We start from the raw sequence: 24083 nt of genomic DNA, 5'->3' as shown, positions 1-24083 counted from the left end.
TTTGTTCAGTTAAAAGGACCAAGAGAAAAACATATAAGCAACATGAAAAAAAATTGACTCTTTCCTGGTTTTTTCAATTGTTTCTAGAATGTTCCACCACAAGAAAACAATAATTTGCATTAACATGAGTGTAGATACTCAGTAATTAATTCTTGATCTCCAAAGGCTGAATGCCTGGGTGAGAATGGCAGTCTGTTACTTTCAGGGAAGTATGACTTTGGCTTGTTACCCTTCCCTACCCTCTATCTGCTCCCCTGAAAATCAAGGCAACAGTAATCAGACTGTGGTGAGGATTAAATGAAGCAGCCTAGAGAAGTCTTCTGTAAGGGTCTAGCCTGAAGGACTGGCTTTGGAAACCATTCTGATCAGCAGAGCAAGTTCAGCATCTTCTCCATGGGACCTTCATTTAGGTCTGCAGATTTAGGAAATAAAAGAAAGAAAAGTAATTTTACTATGTTGTGTGGTATATTTTAAAAACAGAAATAGCAGTTTGGGGCTAAAAATTTGTGAGAAATTATTTTCAACAAATTATACTGACACACATCTACATGGGTCAATATAAACACAATGACATCATTAGAGTTCATTTGGCGATAACATTAAATGACTAAATTTGCAGGCTGTAATGGATGGAAAGTTTAGGTTAATGGATGCTCCTTAATGTGAGGAGCAAGCAAAGTCCTGAGTAAATGTGTATTGTTTGATATTAGCTAGCCATGTAAAGGACTACATAAGACCTTCTCCTCATGAATAATTGGCAAAGCCTTTCCACTGTGTATTGTGTATACACACACACACACACACACACACACACACACACACACACACACACACACTATTGAACTAAAGAAACCATTGCCAAATGGGTTCTATGAAGTCACCTATTCTTACTGAGGCTAGCTAACTTCTCCCACCTGTGCTACACACACTAAATCCTCTGAGGTTCCAGGTTGTTGTGTGGTTGGTGCCACTCCATCAGAGAGCACACAGCTTACTTGACCCCAGCCTTTCTGTACCTGTGCTTCTCATTTCTTCTTTTTATTGAACCCTGCATTCAGGTTCCAAGGACCAGGTTGTGTTGCATCTGGAAACTCTTCCTGCCATTTCCCCATTGTGAATAGGAGGCTCTAGAGACCAAAATAGCATGTGACGTCATAGGACACACCCAGGGATGCTTTCTCTCTCTTTCTTTTTGCATTTAATAAGCATCTTGCTTTATTATATTTTACTTTGAAATTTTCAATTTCAGAAGAAAAATTTCTGTACAGTACATTGAAAGTAGTGATTCAGAGGAAATTGAGACAAACGAACTGCCCCAGAAAATGAAAAGTAATATGATTTGATTTAATACTCTGTCATGTATTGCAATCTCCTGGTGTGCCAATTTTATATTTTTGTTTATTTTAGGCAAGCTGAAAAATGTGCAGTTAAATACTAAAAGTAGAGCAAAAGGTAAATACAGGGATGCTTTCTTTAGTCCAATCTTATTTTATACATATCTATTTCCATCCTGGAATCTATGAGATGAATACTGGGAAGAAGTGGTCCGAGAGATAGAAATTATTTATTGATAAAAGTATAAAATGTATAGCCCTGGAGAAATGTATTGAAGTGAACATGTACCTCTAAGCAAAGCCATTCATTGTATTCCCTTTTGGACATTAATTGAAAGCTTGCATAAGAGAATCAGACATACGTGCAAACACAAGTAAATACATAGTGAGCAACAGCCTCATTTTAAACGGTTGCTCTCTCCATTTCTTTTTTTTTTGTTTGTTTAAACCATCACTTGTCCCTCTTTTTTCTTGTTCTCCTCCTCCTCCTCCTTCTCCTCCTCCTCTTCCCCCTCTTCCTCCTCTTTTAGATATTCTTTTATGAACCATCCAGGCCAGTTCAAATTTTATTACCTTTAATTAAAGGTAGTTGTCAGAGTAAGGAGCAAAGAGCAAGTGCCCTTATCTTCATGCTGTTTAACAGCATGTGTAAACACACCGAACACCAGCAGAAATGTCCCAGATGGAATTAGCAAGCAGTCAAAGCGCCACAGACCATGCTGTCCTCATGGCATTTATTCATTTTTGCATGATGAATGGATGCAAGAAGTGATCATTAGGGAACATAATGGTCTCTGATGATGTATTTATGACATGGAAAGATGTCACGTGATGAAGTGTTTACAACATGTAATGAGGTTGTGTAACAGTCTCTTTACAACCCACAATTACATCGACTAATTCCTTATAAAAATACTCAACAATGTGCTGTTCGCGTGCGTGCGCTTGATATGCAGCCCTTTAGGAAGGAGCTCGCTTGTGCTGCAGGATCAAGCCTCTTGCATGACTCAGTACTCTGTTTCCTATCCAAGGTCTATAAAAAAAATCTTGGGTGTTTAGTTAGTACACTTCAAGAATTTCCTCTTATTGAAGGTGACAGGGCAACTAATATAAGGCATATGTGTTGATAGTTCCATGAACAGGAGCACTTGAGTGTGGCTTTACACCCTATGATAACCATCTTGATGTCTACTCCTTTCTGTTGAAGCAACAGAAGTAGTGTGTCCTTCTGCAACCTGACAACTGAGCTAATTGATGCTTGTACCTGACTCTTCTCTCTAGCTTTTTAATGTATCCTTTGCCTTATTTTGCTAATTAATGAAGAACATAGCTTATGCACTGCAAAACAGCAAAATATAGACAGAAAATATTACCCTTGTGAAGTCATAGTTATTGTATATCATATGTGATGGGTGGAGGTTGGGACAGGACCTAGGGTGCAGGAGCACCCTAAGCACTTAGCACTGGTAAGTGCTTGCATGTAGGTGATATCACCTGAACTGAGCCCTGAATCTTTCTATCAAATGCGTGCTCTCAGATGTAGTGAAGAAAATCTGGACCCATTCTAGAGATGTAGATGATGATGAGGAGAGGTGAAGATGATGGATGGACAGAGACAGAAAAACAGGGTGCATAAGTACCATCTACCCAATTCTCACTGCAGCATGTGTGAACAGCTGTCATGAGTTCTCATTTCAGGACAATGAATGGATGCTAAGACAAACAAAAATATTAGCAAGATTACAAGGAAGACATGACATAGTAGGTTCAACTATTTGGGTTTGTAAAAAATTTGAACAATTAAATTGTGGAGACTGATTTAAGAGTGGATGGACTATGTAAAATTAGTTGACATTTCATCAGATTGAAAGTGCTTCTTTCTTTCAGATTGAGATATATAATATGGGACCTTAACATCACATGGGATGGTGCGAACCCACTGCAAGTCGATAAAGTAATAAAATCTTAACAGGAGGTGACTTTGACTAGGTAGCCCAAACTTATCACTCACTTACATACTTTACAATTCTCAAACAGGTTACATAACTTATCCAGACCAAACTTTATGGTGATTATAGGAACTGGAAAAATGTGCTTCTATACAAAAGTAGAAAATAAAGAATAAAATTAAAAGTTTTCTCTTCACTCTAAAGTGTTCAAGTGAAAGAATGGGAATGCCATGGACCTTGCATCCCTGGAAAGAATGCTGACACGTCCAGCTCACAGGCTCAAAAGAGCACCAAGTGGCCGCTGCTCAAACAAGCCGACCAAGTACAGGTGCTTAGCTCAAAAAATGTCCCCACAGTCAGGTGGTAGCACACCAAGTGTGGTTTCTCTTTGCTTCTTGCTCTCAGATGAAAACACTCAGTGCAGAGAGGCAAGACTTTCAGGAGAAGACCAGCTACCAAACTGCAGTTGTTCCAGAGCATTTGGTAATGCATGTCCCTTAGCAGAACGAATTTCATACCACAGAAACATTAACCCTATCTCTCAATTGATGGATTTTAATATAATTGCTGCAAAAGAACCTACTTCAACAGAGTCAGAGATGTGACTGATTTAGAGGGCAGTTATGCCACTCTTGTGGCTGCATGGCTGCAGGTGTACTCTGGTCTTGGACCTCTGAAGAACCTCAAAGGAACTCTACATGGGGAAGAGCAAATGGGTTTGAACAGATGAATTGGATTTGAAAGATAGCAGGGCTCTGGACAGTGACCATTAGGCAATTTGTTTGTAATGCTGTGGTCATCATTCCACCTGATTTCTGCTGTGAAGATTTGACTAAGTCTTTTACTTTGCTCAGTTCTAAGAAGTAAGCAAGAAAATCCACACAGAAAGGATGGTAGCTTGACCACTGTTGACCCCATGATTCAGTTATTGTGGTGTATTTTATGTGTCATGTGAGACTCATTTCTGAGTTGTTTATTTTTGACAACATTATGTAATTAAAATATTTCTTGCCCTCATTCTCCTTCAAATTTATTGTTATTGCATAGATAGATAGATTCCCAAATATAACCTACTAGATTCATTTAATGTTTTGTATAAACAAATAAATAATAAATGAGAGGTTAATTTAAATAACATCTTAAGAAAAGTGGTACAATGTCTTAAGTAGAAATAGAAGGGATGCAGAGGTCCCATATTTAGATTGAAATTTTTGTGCTACAGGCAAGAGGAATAGGAACAGTTATCCATCATATGCTGAAACCAAACAGGAATTTGGAAATTTTGTTTTTTTTTTGTTGACAAGCAAACAATGAAATGACATCTATTGTAATGACTGACCACCTAAGCAGAAGAGTTGGTGGTGTTGGAGACATAAAGGTCAAATTGTATTTGTGTTTAGTGAGGCAACCGAAGGAAAAGATGCTGACAAGTTCACATCCTAGAAAATGCATTATTTTCTACATATGCTAGAGAAGTTTCTTCCTGATTTTAATTAAATCTTAAATTTGTGCTCCATTTTCCATTAAAATTTCAAAGAAAATTATTGAAAAAGTCAACTCCCTCCCCCTACTTCCCAAGAACTTTATCCATGTTCTCTCTCCTTCCCTTCCCCTCCCAGTAGAGTCCAGTTCGGGTTGGCTCACTACTCTTGAGCAGGGCCATGCCCTACCATGTGGGAGATATGCCAGGTGTCAACATCATTAAAGAAAACTGAACTTTTTCTTTTCCTCCCAGCAGCTATCAAGTACTAGTAGCTTCTGGGCTAGAAGTGAGATTTTTATATCCTTCTCTCTTCTATCTCTCCCATGTTGGGATATTTCTGTTTTTCCCTGTATAACCTTGTGCATGCTCTCACAGTCATTGAGTCTGTATGCTCTGATGTATCTGGAATACACCATTTCCTTGCAGGTTTGAGGCAGATGGGATCCTGACACTAAGAGAGAGAGAGGTAAACATGGGCTCTACCCCCTAACCAAGAAGCTATCTTCAATTGATACTGGCTGGAAAAGGAAAAAAATGCATTCTCCAATGGACTCTCACTAAATATAGTAACCACATCTAAGAGTAGGTTAAAAAAAAGTAGATGAGATACTGAGGTAGATTAAATGTTTAACACTGGTGCAAAGAAGGGATCTGTTTCTCTCCCATGGGTCTGACTTGTCAGCAATATTTCCCAACCACAGGGTGTGTCCTTTTCAATGTGACCAGCTGAAGGTGTGGTATGATGACCAGCCAGTTCCAGGGCTAGAAGTGAAGTTAAACCTTCTAAGTTCAAGGGTCTGTCCTTTTACAGACCTAGGGTAATTGCTGCAAAGAAATTAAGATCTCCATCAAGCACACAGATTAACTATTTCTAATTTGAAAACAAGTGACCTAAAAAAGCAAAAAACAAAACAAAAGGCCAGGAACTTGAGGTGTGGGTAGTAGCAAATTTTATAATTTGATTTTTTTTAGTATACATTTCTCATAGTAGATTTGTTTTTAATTAGCTCTTCAAGAGTTTTCAGTTTCATACATGTTGGAATGCTACTCACCCCTTCTTAACCTAACTTTCCCCAGATCCACCCAATTCCTACTCACCCGAATGTGTACCTCCTCCTTCTTCTTCCCCACCTTCTCCTCCTCCTCTTCCTCTCCCTCCTCCTCCTATTCTTCCTTCTCTTCCTCCTGTAGCTCCTCCTCTGCCTCCCCCTCTTCCTCTACCTCCTCTTCCTCCTTCTCCTTTCAATCTTCAAGATTAATGTTTTGCTGGTCAACTATTCTTACATGTATGGTTTACCACTCGAATGTAGTCAGCATATGATGGCCCATCCTCTCAGAGCAAACTGTCTGTCCCTCTTCCAGCACCCAACACTTGGCTGGAGCCACACAGGTAGGGATCAGGTTTTGTGCCCAACTCGTCTTTCTGTGCTGAGATTTGGTCTGGCTTGGGTTTGTACAGATTTTGTGCATTCTGTCGCCATTGCTGTGAGTTTATATTTCCAGATGCCCTGATGTCTCCAGAAGTCATTGACTACCTCTGGATCTCACAGTTGTTCTGTTCTAGCTTTAGCAATGACCCTGGAATCCTGGGAAATATGTGTGTTCCATTGGGGCTGGGCATGCTGTAGTCACCTGTCCTCTGTACTTTGGCTAGTTGTGGGTCTCTGTGTTGATATAAACTACAGGAAATAGAAGCTTCTTAGATGAGGGTTAAGAGATGCATTGAACTATGGGTATAATGATAAGTTAGTAGGAGTCAGTTTAATGCTATGTCCATTTAGCAGCATCATAGTTGTAGGCTCACTTCAAGGCCTATATCCTGTCTAGCCATAGGTTTTTGGCATGAAAATAGTTTGAGGTATTGGTTTTGTCTTGTGAATTAGGATTCAAGTCCAGTTAGAAAGTGGTTGCTTATTCCCATGATGTTCATGTCACTACTGTGCCAGTTGATACATGTTATTATTGTAGCTGGCAGGATTCACAGCTGGGTATGACTGGTGATTACTTTTCTTCTCTGATATCTTGACAGAATCACTAATGAAAACTAATACCGAAGGATGAAGGTGCTAGGTTTGTGCCAGCTTGATTTCTCCATGTTCTATGACACAAGTATGTTGTAGCTTCAGCAACTGGATCTTACTGCCAAGTACTTTCCAGAACCATGATGACAATAACCTATAAGGTTTGAATTCTGAGGAGGGATAAATAACTCTAAAGACCTTTTGAAAAAGGCACATGGAAACTTACTACTGTAGAAATGTATATATATGTGAGTCTTTTTGGGAAATGTGGGGAACACACACACACACACACACACACACACACACACACATATGTGGTCATCCTATGTATAGTTAGTTAAAAGGGAGTTACCCTGTAATAGGCCAACACCCTCAACTAGACCACAGAGGCTAACAAATAAAAAACCTCCTGCCAGGAATGGGTTACATCTTTTGGAGATGCTGGCTAGTCAGTTCTCAAAGACTTTGCCAAACATTTTATACAGTGGGTTTTTTTTTTAAGATTACCATTTATTTGAATGGGCACATGAAAGTGTTGCTATCATATTTATTGCCCATCAGTTTTTCAAAATAGTTGGAAAAGTGTCAAGGGTTTTGCAAGGCATTTGAGGCAAACTTAGCATGGAATTGTCCTCCAGTGTACTTATTACTTTTAAGAAAGTGCATTATAATCAGGGAAAATCCCAGAGAGCACAGCACTCCAGCATAAAAAGGATCATTTCTTAGTTTGCAAAGGTCGAATTGCAATAATTAGACTTATCGTCATCAATAAAATGTGGGAGCCAAGTTTATAAAAAGGCCAATTTCCCACTGTAGAATTTCCTCTAGAAATCATAATTTTTAATTAAAACATAAATGAAGGATTTGCCTTACAGATGCCAATAAATGTGTGAGGTTAAGGAACATATTATACTTTAGGATCATCAAGTTAGGTCGAGGACAGCATATTTTCAACTCCTTTCTAGATCCCTTGGATAGCCATTTACTTTCCACGAAAATGAAATCTTGGAATGGCCCAGAAAGAGAATGTTGTTTGATTGAGCAGAAACACATCGGGCAGAAACAATTGGTGGGGTTTGTTTCTCTGTATCCAACAACCAAAAGTACTCAGGTGTAGCTGATGGTATGGTTGTGTGAGAGGAGGAGGAAGTAGGTTTGAGAGTTTGACTGTAGATATAATTTACATCCTCAAATTTACCAGAAGTTGGAATGAAACATGAGTCCTCACAGACTTAAAAACTTAACTGAAAACCCAGCTGATGAAAATAATAACATCTGCTGATAGCATGCAGATTGCATTTTCGGGATTCTGTATGACACACAGGTTGTCAAAATGCTCCGATTCTCTTCTGTGTCTGCATCCAAGACCTTTGCACTACATTAAAACGCACCCATTAAGCAGATCCCAGTAAGTATTACTGGTATCCTTATACAAAGTGAAAGCAGTTTCATTGAGAGGGGTGGTATAAAATCATTCAAGGAGAAGGTAGCATGTGACTCAAGTGACACAGTTGCTAGACATGGGATGACAAAGGTGAGAAGAGACAAGGCCGGTCCTGTAGCTTTTGCCTCGTTGTTGGTGTTTTGTTTTGTTTTGCTTTTGACGTCAGAGTTCTAAGACAATAAACTTTCTGTTGTTTCAGGTAAACTGACATTTCATGCTGCCCTGTAGAAGGAAGCTTTAGGAAACAAAGGTGGGGGACAGTTGGCAGTTCAAACTGACAACCCTTTCTACAGCCTCAGAGCTGCACAGTGATGAGATTTAAATCATTGACTCCAAGTCACAAGGTAAATCACCCAAGCATTTCATCACCAAGCAGAAGAAATTGTGTGCACGTCATTGCCATGACCTTAAGCAGTTGTCACTGGTGGTATATTTTAAAGCCACTGAATTCCACTGGAGTCACTCTAGGGCTTGTTTGTTTTAAAATAATAAATCGATGTAAAATGGCTATCTAAGGGCCTAATAGACCAGTGACCACTTGGCAAAGCCAAATCATTGCTGCTGAGGTAGCAATAATATAAATTATCTCATGAAGTGCAGTGAAGTGTGTGATTTCAACATACAAACAGGCTAGTATCCATGGATCTGGGAAAGGGCTGTTAATACATTTGGTATTAAACAGCCATGGTCATCTCCTTATAAAGTCTGAACATTTCTTCTCTTGGGGCCAAGATACTGATGTTAATACATATTTCCATCTCATGCAGAGAAAACCAGATCCACAGACCTCAGTCACAAACCATGTTCATGACTCAAGACTTTAAAATAACTTTACCTTCAGTCTAGAATATGCTGTAGATTTTAGGGATTCTGCACTGGGGTTCTGGTTTCTCCGGTATCAGTAATCAGAGTTAGCTTCATTTATCAGCTGATTTATGCCTGTGAAGAGGAAACATCAACTGAGAAATTGGTCCCATCAGATTGGCCTGTGGACATATCTATGGGAAATTCTCTTGATTATTAGTTGGTGCCGGGGAGCCCAGTTATTGTGGATCATGTCATCTCTCAGTAGATGGGCGCGTGCTGTATAAGAAAGGTAGCTGAGAAAGCTAGAGAATGAAGTCAGTGAGCGGTATTCCTCCATGGCCTCTGCTTCAGTTCTCGCCTTGATTTCCCTTAGTGATGGACTGTGACGTTGATGTGTAAGCTAATAGACTGTTTCCAAGCTGTTCTGTGTCATGGTGTTTACCACAGCAATGAAAAGCAAACTAGGACCCTTCTAATCTTCCTCTCTGTCCCATCACACCCTATAGTCTTTTTCCCACACATAATGCACAGAAGAAAGGAGAGCTGGATGCACAGGGACTATGTATTGCTCTCTGTATGTCTCAGAGGCTTAAAAGACATCCTGAAACTTAGTAATGTCTCTAATCCTTGTGGAGAGAAGGGACTAACTTAAGAAACAAAGGCATTCTGGGTATAATATAGCAGACTAAAGAGTGTCCAGATTATTTATGAGGTCAGTAATCTTGGAGAATTTCTAAATAACATTATTTATTTCTAAATAAAATTAAGAATTTCTTAATATTAGGTATTAGGAAATATCTAGAATTGTGTGTGTGTGTGTGTGTGTGTGTGTGTGTGTGAGAGAGAGAGAGAGAGAGAGAGAGAGAGAGAGAGAGAGAGAGAGAGAGAGAGAGTGCATTATTCTAGGGGAAACTTCTATAGCTTTAACCATTTTAGAACTGGTGAGATATCTGAGCATGAAAGACACTTGTCTCCAAGCTTGAAGATATAAGTTCAATTCTCTGGACCCTCAAGGTAAAAGGAGAGAACAGACTCCAGAAAATAGTGTTTGACCTTCACACATGCACACACTCAGTGTATAGCCCAGATGAATAAATGAAAATGTAAAAAGTTATTTATAGTTTTAACAATGTTAATCATATATTCACAAACATGTTTTATAAGTCCTTTTAAATTTTCATCAATGTTGTGTAGAAGTGGTGGTAGGTTTTCAGGAATGCTAAAGTTTGGTGGCATTTTTGGATACATGAAAGGTGGTTAGAAAATTAAGATTTACAGTGCAGTAATCAGGAACTCTGAAGCCCATGGAGACTTTTAGAGCGGTCAAAATAGCATGATAATGCCACTTCTTTCAGATTTGGGGACTCTCTTTAGAACTATGCATCAGTCCCACATGCTACAATGCTTTCTTCCCATTGTAGTAAGAGATGATGGAACCTTAGAGCTGGGAGATTCATAAAGGTGGTACAGTCTAACCTAACACACTCTCTTACACATGACAGAACAGATGCAAGCATTTGTAAAGATTTCTTGCATTCACGAGGAAGCCTATGGTGGTACATTAGTATGCAATGCAAAGTATACCATTTTGCTAAATTAACCATGTAAAACAGACTCTCAGTCTTCTGAGAATTGTTGCTGTAGTATATCCTGGAGTTTTTTGAGTATCTAGAGTTATTGACAGTATAAAACTTTGGTTATTGAGTCCAGTCTCTTTCTTTAGCAGTTGTGGAAACAGCAAGTCATACCCAAGAACAACCAGGTTGATAATACCATAGCTTCATGATGCTATTGGGAAATCAGGTCCAATCTTCAGATTTCCCACTCATAAAAGATAGCAATGTCCATCAAGTCTACTTTGCACTTTGATGAAGTACATTTCATGTTGAATACTATTTCCCAATCCATCTTTCAAGGGAACAGTGTTCAAATGTAGTAATGTACATCCTAGAGAGACTTTTCACAACTTGTTCCTACATAGTGAACAATAATGACTTTCTAGCCTGAGCTACTCTAATATTTCTTTTAATTTTTTGAGACTAAAATATAATAGTATTTCCCTTATCCCTTTTTTCCTGCAAACTCTCCCTTATATTTCTTCTTACTCTCTTTAATATGCACAACCTCTTTTTCATTATTTGTTGCTATATATGTGTATATTCAAATAGTGCTAAATAAATACATAGATACAATGTGCTCAGCCTTTATATCATGACTTGTATATGTGTCTTCAGGAATGACTATGTGGTATTGGATAACCAGTTGGTGTGCTTTTCCCTGGTGAAGACTCTTTCTCCCACTCTTAGCAACCCTTAGGTGTTTGCAAATCTTTGGGTAGGGTTAAAGACTCCTAAGATTTCCCCATGCACTTTAGCATGTCTATAGTCCTTGTTCAGCTCATGTTTAGGTAGTCATGTTGGTGAGACTTTATGAGTGTAGCTGCTGACGTTCCTAGGAGACACAGTCCTATAGCAAACTCCCGGATCTTTTGGTTCTTACAAACTTTTCACCTCCTCTGCAACACTACCTGAAACTTTGGTCCAGAATTGTTTTGCAGATTTATCCACTGGGACCATGCTTCACAAATCTGTTTTGTGATGAGTTGTGGCTTTCTGTGATGAGCTTAGTCTATTGCAAAGAGAAGTTGTCCTGATGAATGGATAATACAAATGCACACAGACAGTATGGAGTACTCTTCTGTGGTAAAGAAAAAGTAAATTGTGAAGTTTTCAGGTAAATGGAGAGAACTAGGAAATATCATATTGAGTGAGGTAATTCAGACTCAGAAAGACAAGTCACATGTCCTCCTGAGGCTCCTAGCTCAAATCTTCAGATGAGAGTACATGTCCTGTAGTAACTACAGAAAGCAGCAAAATAAAAGTGACCACTGCCGGGGAGAGGGCATGGAGGAGCAATAGAGAGAGGAATCGCAGGATACTAATGACCAGATCACAGAAATGAGAAAAATGAGGGGTCTAATAGGGAGGGCAAGGGACATAATACAGAAGGAGAAAGAAAGGTAAAATAACACAGTAAGGATGTCTGACAAAGGCAGAAGCAATCTCCACCAAATAAGAGAAAAAAAATCTCTACCATACTTGAGAGAGTGTGTGTGTTTAGGTAGTCATGTTGGTGAGACTTTATGAGTGTAAAGTCTCACCAACACGTATATTGCTCAATACATAGATCAAGCTGCACAGACTTTATAATGTTACTTGTATATATGGCTTCAGAGATGACTATTTGGTATTAGAGAATATAAATGTAGCATATTTGGTATATATATGTGGTGTGTGTGCCTGTGTGTGTGTGTTTTCTCAGCAGGACTGATAATGCTCCCTTCCAAGAGCCAAAGGCCATCTTAATACAAAGAACAAGAAGCCTTCTTTAGTTGTTGGTCAATGTTAAGAGACTCCCCAAACATCATATACCATCACTATTGCCCTTGGTTGCTTCTAAAAGGTAGAAGGTAAGGCCCTGTTGCTGAAGTCACCATGCATTTCAGACTTAGGTCCCAGGGGTCTCTGAGCTGGAACTGACCCAAATGCCTGCTTCCTGAGAACTAGTTTTCTTAGTACCACAATTTGCCATGGAAGCTTGCAAAAGAGGGCAGCAACCAAGTAGGCTGAGCTACTCTTAATTTTCAGATCTCAAATATTCTGAAGACTCCGACAAGGAGGTTGATATGACAGAAAATCTTCCAGACTCTGGAAGCAAAGGAGGGAGTACTAATATTCTTTTTAGCCAATTGTTGTGTGTGGTGGAGGTGTGGGACACGTTTATTTGTGTGCATCTGTGTTAGATGTGTGTGTACATTCACAAGAACACCAGCAGAGAAGGTCTTATATCCTGGTTTATCAATCTATACCTTATAAAATTGAGATAATGTTACTCACTGAGTTTGGAACTAAGATGCTAGCAAGCAAACTCCAGTAATCCTCCTGCCTCAAATTCCCCATAGCATGGTGGTTGAAGGCACATGGACCCACATCCAGCTTTTTATGGATTATCGGGATTTGAACTCAGGTTCTCCTGCCTGCACAGCAAGTTCTCATACTCACCGAGTCATCTTCCCAGCTCAGAAAATTGACTTTTAAAGTCTGGATGGGAAACCTTGAATTCCTCATAATATTAATATAGTAGGTCATAACCAGCATGGAAAAATAAAATAGAATTGCCAAGAATGGACAGAAATGGAGTGGAATAGAAAATAAAAGGGCAGGGCTCATAGGAAGGGAAAGTTTGAATTCATTACACTGAGTGTTCCAGTGATAAATGTACACACACGCTTGTAGTGTTCTCAAAGGAAAGTGCTTTTTTATTTTGCACTGGCTACCAGTCAAAACCTCAGTAATGATGGAGATAGAATACAACTTGTATAAATGCTCATGGGTCGACATGCAATGTGGTACTATTCGTTGAAACAGAGAAAAATGTCTTATTTTCTAATAGTTTGGACCATATTTTATATTAAAATTTGAGAAGAAAATACACAACTTTGTATATTTTGACTTCTCTACTATGACCAATCTTCACAGTTTACATAAGGATCCTAAAAGGATAATCTTTATTAGTACAATGTTCTTTCAGATACATGGTTGCTTGTTTTAATATTTGGAAGGATGGGGTTCTGCGGGCGAGGTGGAATTTTGGAGATGGTGGTGGTGGTGAACTACAATGTTCATAATTTATGGAGATATTCTTCTGACAAAAGTGTCACCTTAGACTTCTGAGAAGAAAGTCATAGTTAAAGCTTCCTTTATAAAACCCATTGACTATTAAATCTCTCCTGCAAATCGACGTCTTATTAATTGGGCATAAAAACATAGGAACCATGCTATTTGACTCACCACCAGGTTCATATGAGGTGATGTAATAGCAAGAGGGATTTGGGATTTTTTTTTTCAACTCAAAATTCATCTAGAGCAGTGCAGAGCATTTTTTTTCTCCACTGTGAGATTTTGCCTGACACAAGGGAAAGGAGATCTCTTATACTGACAGCTTTACAGTACTGTATAAAGTGCCTGAGCTGATTACATCATCCTTACTCTCCCTCTACACTCTTTAGAACTATTGTATGGGAGGATTTATGGCCTGAGCACCAATGCAGCATCCTGGTTATCAGTCAAGGGTTGGGCACAAGTTGTTTTAATGAGAAATTAACAAAGCAGCATCGTGATCTTTTAGTGTGCTTCAGCTTAAATCGATTACTATTTGTTAACTGTTCTATTGGCCCTAGTTTTGTATGGTAATTTTTTTTCTGTTTTAGAAACTCAATGTTTACTTTTAGGTGATCATTTTATATTACACTTTGTATCTCTCTCTCTCTCTCTCTCTCTCTCTCTCTCTCTCTTATATGTATGTATATATTCCTAACTCTCTCTCTCTCTTATATGTATGTATATATTCCTAAAGTAATTTGTACATACTATTAATTTGACAAAATCAGTAATTATCTTTTCTGCTCTTGGGTTTTTAATAGTTAACACCTTTGGGGCATTTTGAGAGGTTAGATGGGCCTCATAGGTAAGATATTTTAAATTCCATGAATGAAAAGGACTCATAATGATACCAATAGAAAATACATAGAAATGAAATATAAATAATCTTATTCTGGTTGGATGGATAAACAACATTCTCGGAGTTTTTATGACATGTAGACTGAAAACTCAAACTAGTAAAGACACAGAAGTGCAAGCAGGGAGAACATTCAAATAGCTGGTTTGGGTTTCACTGTATAGGGCAACTTTTAGACATCTCAAATGCAATAGCATGTTGCAAAGCAGAAGACATGTAATCATCTGGCTACTGTTTAAAGTCATTCAAGCTACCTAATGAAGAAAAGTATTCAGAACATTAGCACTTAGGCAAAAAACCCACAAAACTTCTCTTCCCTGGCAAAGCAAAAAAAAAAGTTATGTTAGCACACAAGGTCAGAGACCTCAAATAACCAGCTGTATCATTTTGTAAGTAATTATATTTACCTTATTAGAAAAAAGATTGCCTTTCTGATTAGATGTGAAGGGAGTGTTATGCAATAAATATGAAGAGCTGACTCAAAGAAAAATATCAGTTCTCTCTCTCTCTCTCTCTCTCTCTCTCTCTCTCTCTCTCTCTCTCTCTCTCTCTCTCTCTTTCTCTCTCTCTCTCTCCATATTAAGGAAGCACATGCTTTTCTGGGCTTCTTCTAATGATAATTTTAGCTTGCCTACTGTCTAAGGTATCTTGGGATGGCTGCATTTCATGGAGTTCTGGAGACATAATGGTGCCTGAGCCATGATGGGTAATGCTCAGGTTTAATTCCCCTTGGAGAGTTTGGATGCACTGGTGATTGTAATTGCTGCTCATGACTGAAGGGCTGAAAAGTCCCAGTGAACAATTCCTTCATTGTCTCATTCACATCTGGGTTAATGTTTCTTTCTTGGAGAGCTCTGTACCACTCTGTGCTTTGCTTCTTGCCACAAGATAGCAATGCCAATTTCCCTGTGTTTACTTGACAGTCTGGAGGCTGATGCATCAGTACTAGCCACAAATTAATGGAATTCTTTCCAGCTTGCGATGTTTGTGGATAGTCAAACAATAAGCCAAAAATGCTGAACTGTTTTGGCTGCTTCTGTCTTAATTATGTACCTTTCTCAGGGATGATGTAAACACAATTACTAGTTGAAATGACCATGACATTTAAGATATTTCAAGGAAATAGATGAAGCTTTTATGGATAGGTCCACAGGTCAAGAAAAATGGTCATTGTTGTGTGAAGCCAGAGGGCATATCCTATACAAGAGAGCATTAAGAATAAAAAGCACAAGTGCTCACATTAAACAAAATAGTACTGAGGTCAAACTCCGTAGTCCAGAGTCCACTTTCCTTCCTGGATTTATGATATGCCTGTGTTTTCAGAGCTAATCCCATAGTTTCAGCTATGCAGTAGTACTTGAAGAGGACAAGGTTAGAGGAGGTGCTATGACAGGCCACCAAGGACTCTCTTGAAATAGAAGTGGAGTCAACTGCCTTGTTACCTAGATAATTTAACTATCAGAGCATCTGAAGAATCTCTATATTTTGTTTTGAGCATAAAAGAAACATAAAATGTACAAGAAACTGAGGTCCTTAGAAGTTTAGAGAAAGCCAACTCCTTTGGCAGCCAGTAAAGACTCTTTGGAATAATAACTTTCAATTCCTGGGTGTTAACAATCCTCATTGGTTTATTCTCTATTGTGTAACATACTAAAATTCCCAGTGTATTTGTAGAATTGAGTTGATCCTAAATTAATTTGACTCTCTGTTAATTTCTTTGAATCAGTCAAAACACTTTTCAGTCTGGGCTAGTACAACTCAGTTTGTGATTTTTTCCTATAGAATAGTGGTTCACTGTTTGGCCTTTCTTTTAGAATTGCCAATTAAAATTGGCCTGAATGGATCTCCCTATCTTGAGTTTATAGGTAGCATCCAGCAGCCCAACTTGGTATGTAAATAAATTGCAGCCAGTCTTAAGAGTGTATTATCTTTATTAACCTATTTTAGCTGGGCAATTAATGGGTTTCCTTTTTGACAAATGAGTATATAATGACTCTGATCATATTCATACCACATTACTCTTTTTAAATTCCCTTTCACACCCCCTTCTCCTTTTACATCCCCTACAGCTCCCTTTCTGCTTTCATGTCTTATTTATTTGTTTATTTTTAGCCCCAAATTCTGTAGAACAGAGGAAGATATGTGATACTTGTTTTTCTGAGACAGGTTTGTTTCTTTTTAGCATGATAATGCCCAAATCCATACATTTGCTTTTAAGTGACATAATTTTATTTTGTTGTTTTATTGAGACAGGGTCTCTTTATGCACCCTTGGCTGTCCTGGAACTTGCTATGTAGACCATGATGTTGAGTAACACTCCATTTTTCTTAGCAATTCTTGTTAACATTTGTTGTTTTTAACTCTATGGAGGTAGCAGAAGAAGACTAAGCTAGAGGAGCAGTTTTGGCAATCCTCCAAGGTCTACATCGAAATAGAGGTGGGGTTAGTTGCCGTATCACCTGACCAATCCCGGAGGTGAGCTGGAATCTCAGTGTAGTTTTGATGTGTTTTTCTGAATGCAAAGGTTAATGAACATTTTCTCATACATTGTTTTTTTCTTTTGAGAAGCACCTGGTCATTTGGATATTTATTGATTGAGTTGTTTTTTATTTTTGTATTTATTTCTTGAAATCCTTACATATTCTAGGCATTAAACTACTGTCAGATGAATACTTGGCAGTGATTTTCTCTTGTTCTACAGCACTGTCATCTTACTGGGCAAGTTGTTTCTCATACTGTGAAGAAAAACTTTTAATTTGCTTCTCATCCCATTATTATTTCATAAACTAATGGAGTCATATTCAGAAAGTAATTACCTATTATTACAGTTTGAAACATTTCCTTCATGTGTTCCTGTAGTAGCTTTAAAGTGTCAAGTTTTCCATTAAGATCTCCCCCACCCCTCTTTTATGCACTATGAGCGATAAAGCTACAGTTTCAGTATTGTTCATGTAGCTTTTCCATTTTCCAGAACCACTTGTCCAAGCAATTATTTATTGCCCAGTATATGTTCTTGCCATTTTCTTAAGAATAAGACGACTGTCTTTATGAACTTTTTTTTCGGAATCTTCTATCCCATCAGTTTACATGTCCACCTTTGGGCTACTACCATGCTCTTGTAGTTACTCAGTAGTACAGTTTGAAGTATGGTCTTGTTTATCCCCAGTATTGATCAGGATTGCTTTAGCTGTGGGAACTCTTCTGAGTTTCCATAAGAACAAAAGATAACTAATACCTGACTATCCAAGCTTCATTCAGTTAAGCACCAGCTGCTCAACTGATTAGTCCTTTTCCATATAAGGCAAATACCCACCTATGGGTAATCCCATTGGCTCTGTAGTTCATCTGTAGTTAGTATTGGCCCACATGTTTGCTGAGCCTGCAGTGTTACAAAATATTGCTTGACAGGTGAATTCTTATTATTTGTTCCAAATATACTCTTCTTAAAGTATATTATTAAGTGTTTTTGCTTTTAATATGTGTGAAAATATTAAGGCCAAAGACCGCTGCCAGATTAAGTTTGCCATTTTTAAGTTTGGATACTTATTACCTTATCATATGATTTTCATATTTGGCCAAGACTGAAACCTACTACCAAAGAGAATCCCATTAAAGTAAAATGCACATCAATTTTTAAAAGGGATTTGTTTTATTTTTATATTATTTTATTTTGTCTATTTTTACACTCTTTCTAAAAATTATCTTAATATTTAAGACATTTTATATAATGAGTAAATATGCTAACAAAATTATTTTACCTGCACAATTTTAATTTTAAAATGTAGTTCCATTATTTAAACTGAAAAATGTGTGTGTGTGTGCTTGTGTGTGCGCGTGTGTTTAGAACATGAAATTGAATACTATATAACATTATATATGAGTATAAACTGGGATAAAGCACTAAACAATAATGTTACAAAGTATTCACTGCAATTCCTGTACTGTAGGAAATAGTTACTTACTTTTTAAAATTATTTTTATGTGACTAATTCTCAAAAGAGGAAATAAGCTAAATGTGTGATATAGTGAGGTAAAGTAATTTGAAAGTACAGAATGCATACTAAATTGTTCCAAAATGTACATAACTAGCAATCTCAAATTGCCCTTAAGTTCATCTGTCCTTTACTGTCATTGCTTAAGGAGCAAAACAGAAAACAATCCTTTGACTTCTTGATGTCATGAACTGCACATCTGGAAAGCTCAGATGCATTATTTATTGGCAGGAGAAAATAATCAGCCCATAATTGTTCAAGGCAAAGAAAGAAGAGTAAATGGTGGGGCATAGAAGGAGATGAGAGATACTGGGAAATGTAACCGTTGTGAAATCTGATGACTTGGAGTGATCTGGTCCTCTCTAAAATAACTCCCAGACAGAAATTCTCCTCTCAAGCCTGTTTGATGAAATCATATGGTTATAAATCAAGTCCAGAAATGGAAATTAGTAAATGGACCACATCCTTCCGATGGTTTTGAAAAACTCTGCTCTGCCTTTCTGGGGAAGACATATCTCGATTATGAGTGATCTATCATTTTGAGCTCTACAACATGACTCAGATCACCAGTCTTGTTAGTAGTTATCCAGAGTCTTTTCATGCTCGGTCAAAAAAGCAGCTGGTACCACCAGAAGGCAGACACTTAATCTATAAGCATTTCCTCGGTAGCACACGTGCCACTTAACAAAATATGCTAACCTTTTGTATCTTTTCTTGATTAAAACAATATATGGTGTTTACTAAATAGTAAGAATTTAGTAAATGGTTTGGAATATTCCATGGGGTTTCATTCCCATGGTAACTTTTCAGAAATAATGGGAATATTACTGAACTGGTCTTCTATCTGTAACTGTTTACTTTCTATCAAAAGTCCAGTTCTCTGTAAAGCATGCAGAGTTCTGTCTTTTCTATTCCCTACAACACTCCTGCATATCCTCCAGGGTGTGTGTCCAGTAGAACCTCCGTTCCAGAGTTGCCTTTAGATTGTCTATCACTGATAAAACAAGTGTCTCTGACTGGAATGTAGCAACCTGCTACGATACAAACTACATTAAATTAATTTGCTCTATGTTATATGGAAACCATAGTTTCATGTGAGCATACTTGTTTGTGTGTATGTAAGTGCATATGTGTGTATATGACTGTGAGTGCACCTGCGTGCATCATGTGGCTTCCAGAGACCAACCTTCCTGTTCAGCAGGAGCTGTCTACCATTTTAATCTAGTTTTGAAATGGATTCTCTTGCTGGGACCCAGGTCTCAGCTCTTAGGCCAGACTAGCTGGCCAGCAAGCTTTAGGGATCCTCTTGGCTCAGCTTTCCTAGCATGCCATAGCAATTGTGGACTGCCACACCCAACAGTTATACTTGGGTACTGGGGATCAAGTTCCAGTCCTTATGGCAAGCACTTTGCTGATTGAGCCATGTCCCCAATTTCATGTTCTAAGTTATATTTTAACTTAATTCATCTTTATGCAAATAGTTGTTGCTTAATAGAAATAAAACTGAAACTGAAACAAAGAAGAGAAAAAAAAAAAACACCTACAACCCCAACTACCACAGCAAGTGACGGTTGGCTTTCTGTATTTGTGAGTCTGTATCGTTTGATTTACAAACTTCAGACTGTAAATGTTTGAGGAAAATTACATTTCATGACTGGGGATGAAGCTCAGTGGTCCAGTGCTTACCTAGCATACACTAGGTCCTAGGTTCCAGGCCTGATGGAGAAATTGCATTGATGTTGAATATGTACAGAGTTCTTGTCATTATTTCTTAAACAACATTGTATGATGACCATTTCCATGGCATTTAAACTACATTAGGTATTATAAGTAATCTACAGATGGTTTAAAGTATATGCGAGGTGTAAGAGAAAAGCACCTGCAGATCTAGAATCTAGGGGAAATGCAGGATGCAGGAGATCTAGTCTTTCATTGATGCTTTAATGCTAGGCATATCTTGTTTCTGAAATCCATTCTGTTCTGTTGAGTTTTGCCCACGTTTAGATATTTGCTCTTTTAAACAGTGTTTGACTGATATCTGTGCATGTCCACCTGGGCACACTTATTCAATTATCTCCTTTAGCAAAATATTTAGGATGAAAGTTGTTGAACCAAATGATAACACATTTTAAAAAACCTCCATGATTTATAATGCAAACTGACAACTGAGAAGTTGTTTCAATTACTTTATGAGGTTTCCCATATGCCACAAAGATATTGTTTATGCTCTTGTATTACTTTAAAGACAAAGAGTACTTTTTAAACTCATTTTACATTTCTGGATCGTATACCTCCACCTGGTATACACAAGGCTTATCAGGAGACAGACAGCTAAATGGAAGGATGTGTGCAAGGAAACACGGCCGATGTTTTTTCACTCTCAAGATGATAAGCCAATTGTGGGCTTTGAGACTAGATTGCATGGCTAGTTACATTTATCCATAGCTTCAACTGTATCCTTAGCTAGTCTTATTGAGAGCATACATTACTTCTCTCCCTTTCAGTTTGTTACTGAACCCTAGCTTTGCCCAATGTCCTGTATGTGAAAATTACACCATGCTCTTCCTAGCCTATGCTCAGGGCTTTGTGTCTGTGTTCTTTTCTTTTATGACCATCAGGAACAGCATAGCCCCAAAGTCACAGCTGCTCCCCAAGCTGAGCTGCAGCACTCAACCTGGGGAAAACATGAGCTAGCTGTATTTGTAGCCTCATTCAGGTCTGCTAGCTTGTTTAGAAACCTAGATGCCAGAAGCAACCTAGCACAGCCTGGATTATTCAAGCTCATGATCTTGCAATGGTATGTGAGTTAACAAAATTATTCTTGAAGCTATTGAACTCAAGGATAGCCTATTGTGACATATTACTCTAGTTTTATTGATACATTGCTCCACAGCATTGCTCAAATTGACTTCTATATTAGCTACCTAAATATGAAAATCAATCAGATTTAGCATCTTGCCTTTTCTGTCTTGTCTTTTGGATTCACAGTCTCATGACAAATTTAGGTATCAGGGACCCATGATCTTTTCAGATGTGCCTTTATTTACTGTCTTTCGTTATATGACAATCAACATTTGACTTGATCTACCTGAGTTTTACTTTCTTCCTCTTTAAAGTAAAAATAATATGAGCTGTGCTTCTCCATTCTTCCTTATCTTCTAGGAAACTGGGTGTTAGGAAATGGAGTCAAAGTACAATTACAATTTGCATAGTGAGTTGGTTTCTCACAGTGTTTGTCTTTTGTTAAACTGTTCCCAAGACCTTTATATGACTCCACCCTAGAATATACACCTCCTAAAATATTGTTTGAATATTCATTATCCAATTGACCTGGCTTTAGAGAAAGAGCTTATTTAATTATTGGCAGACAATAAGCCACTGTGATTCTTGCTTTGATTCTGCTGAGAAGTATGCATTGCTAGTTTAAATAGTCCCTTTGCATGTTTCAAACTCAAATGGGCTGAAACATCTGCAAAAAAATTTTTTACATCTCACTTTCCATAAAATTCTGTAGTTGAAAAATAATTAAAAACGGTAAAGTAATTTGCATGTCTCCTAAAACCAGATGGTCTTAGAATGCAAGAAAATATGGTTTACAAGAAATAAGATGTAATCAAATATCTACAAGATGTAGTTTTTAGATAAATTGGCATTTGAAAGGAAGAAAACAAACAAACAAACAAAAAACAGTTTAGACAGAGTAAAATGTACTTGGGGCTTCAGGATTTTATATTCTACAGCAATTTCTTGGAATGTTCCAAGGACCTGAGCTCAGGGCTTTACAATGGTTCAGTTAGAGTTGAACCCAGAGATTGATAATATGTATCAGACAGTATGGGATAAGCCAGGGAAGGTTAAGGCAGTAGTATCATGCTAGGGGAAATGGGGACCTCCTGAGAGTCTTCAGGCAGAAGTATGGCCAAAGCTATTTTGGCAATGTCGTAAGTAGACTGAAGAAATTCATACAGGGTGAGAGGTCCTGTTCATGCTTTTGTAATCAAGTGTACAGCATGTGCTCTGATGATGGAATTGACCCAGATCAATCTTTTCACAAGGAAATGAGGCCTCCCCTGACTGCCGGAGAACTTACCCATGGCACCTTACTCTATAAGAAAGAGACTATCAGCTATTGCAGGAATGTGTGCCACTTGGTGAGGTGCAGAAGGAGTTCCCAAGTGGATATCAGCATCCTTGGCAAGGTGCAGTGAGTCCCCAAACTGAAAGAAGCACCACATACAGCATGACTCCCAGACAAAGCAACAGAGCTGTCTTGTTCCTGCTCTTTATACTTTCAAGAGCTTGGAAGCTTATTTTATATCCCAACTGAACCAAAAACATCTCAGACATTATAGATGAGGAGCGCAGAGGAGTTGGAGCTGTTTTGATTGCAATCAATCAATCAATCCATCATTCAAACACTCCAGAATGCCAACCAACTTTCTGCCCTTAGGCCTTAGACTTTAACTTGATTAGGTTGCATTAGATGAATTCTGGTGTGTGATCCATAACATACTATTTCATCAGGGGACTGTCTCATGAGCTCATTGATTCTTCTTGACTTGAGACCTGAGAAGGGCTTGGGCAAGCAGACTGTAGTCTTCAGGATCCTTGGCTGGAAGAACCAAGCCTTACAGCAGTGTAATCTGCTGTACCTATTGCTTGGTAAGTGTGTGAGGCAGAATTGTTTCCTACCCTGACAGCTCCTATAGTGGTGTTTGTACATGAATACCAGGCTCAAAAGAAGTGTTCCATTTTGTTAAGAATTACTCATAAGTACTTATAAATAAGGAATAATTATTTCTCTTATTTAGACTCATAATTTGAAAATATTATCCTTCCTCTGTCCTTTACATTGTATTTATTTTGAATCTTTCATATTTCCTACACTAAGTTTCAATTCAGAGCTGTAATAGTAGACAATATTTTCCAAAAGCTTGGTCCAAATTCTGGTTTGTGTAGTCAATCGAAAGGTTTTGAGTCCAATGATTTCTATCCAACTGCGAAGTTCATGGTATAATATTACTCTAAAAAATTGTTCTTTGGAATTGAATAACCAGACTTGTAAATGTTTAAAATGAACATGTTTAAATGAAAATCTATAACATTTCTCTCTTCTAATATCTATCCAGATTCAATAACTTCTTCCCCAGAAATGCTACAATTTTAATGACCTTAAACTACTAAACACTTTATAATTAAAGTTGCTTTAATCAAAATCTAATGTTACAAAATAGATATATAATACATATCTACTTAATATATATAATTTTATACTGGTATGTGTTAATATAAAAATTTTCTTAAAATTTTAAGCTAAATAGTTGGTTAAACTAAGCCTAACTAATAGCCTCTTGATTCTCCCTGTTCTTCTTCTTTTTTTTTTTTCGAGACAGGGTTTCTCTGTGTAGCCTTGCCTATCCTGGAACTCACTCTTTAGACCAGGCTGGCCTCGAACTCAGAAATCCGCCTGTCTCTG

Source organism: Mus caroli, unplaced genomic scaffold (genome assembly GCF_978045245.1).
Source record: "Mus caroli unplaced genomic scaffold, Mus_caroli_1 scaffold_2, whole genome shotgun sequence".
In the NCBI taxonomy this organism is placed as follows: Eukaryota; Metazoa; Chordata; class Mammalia; order Rodentia; family Muridae; genus Mus; species Mus caroli.
This window is presented reverse-complemented; position numbering follows the sequence as displayed.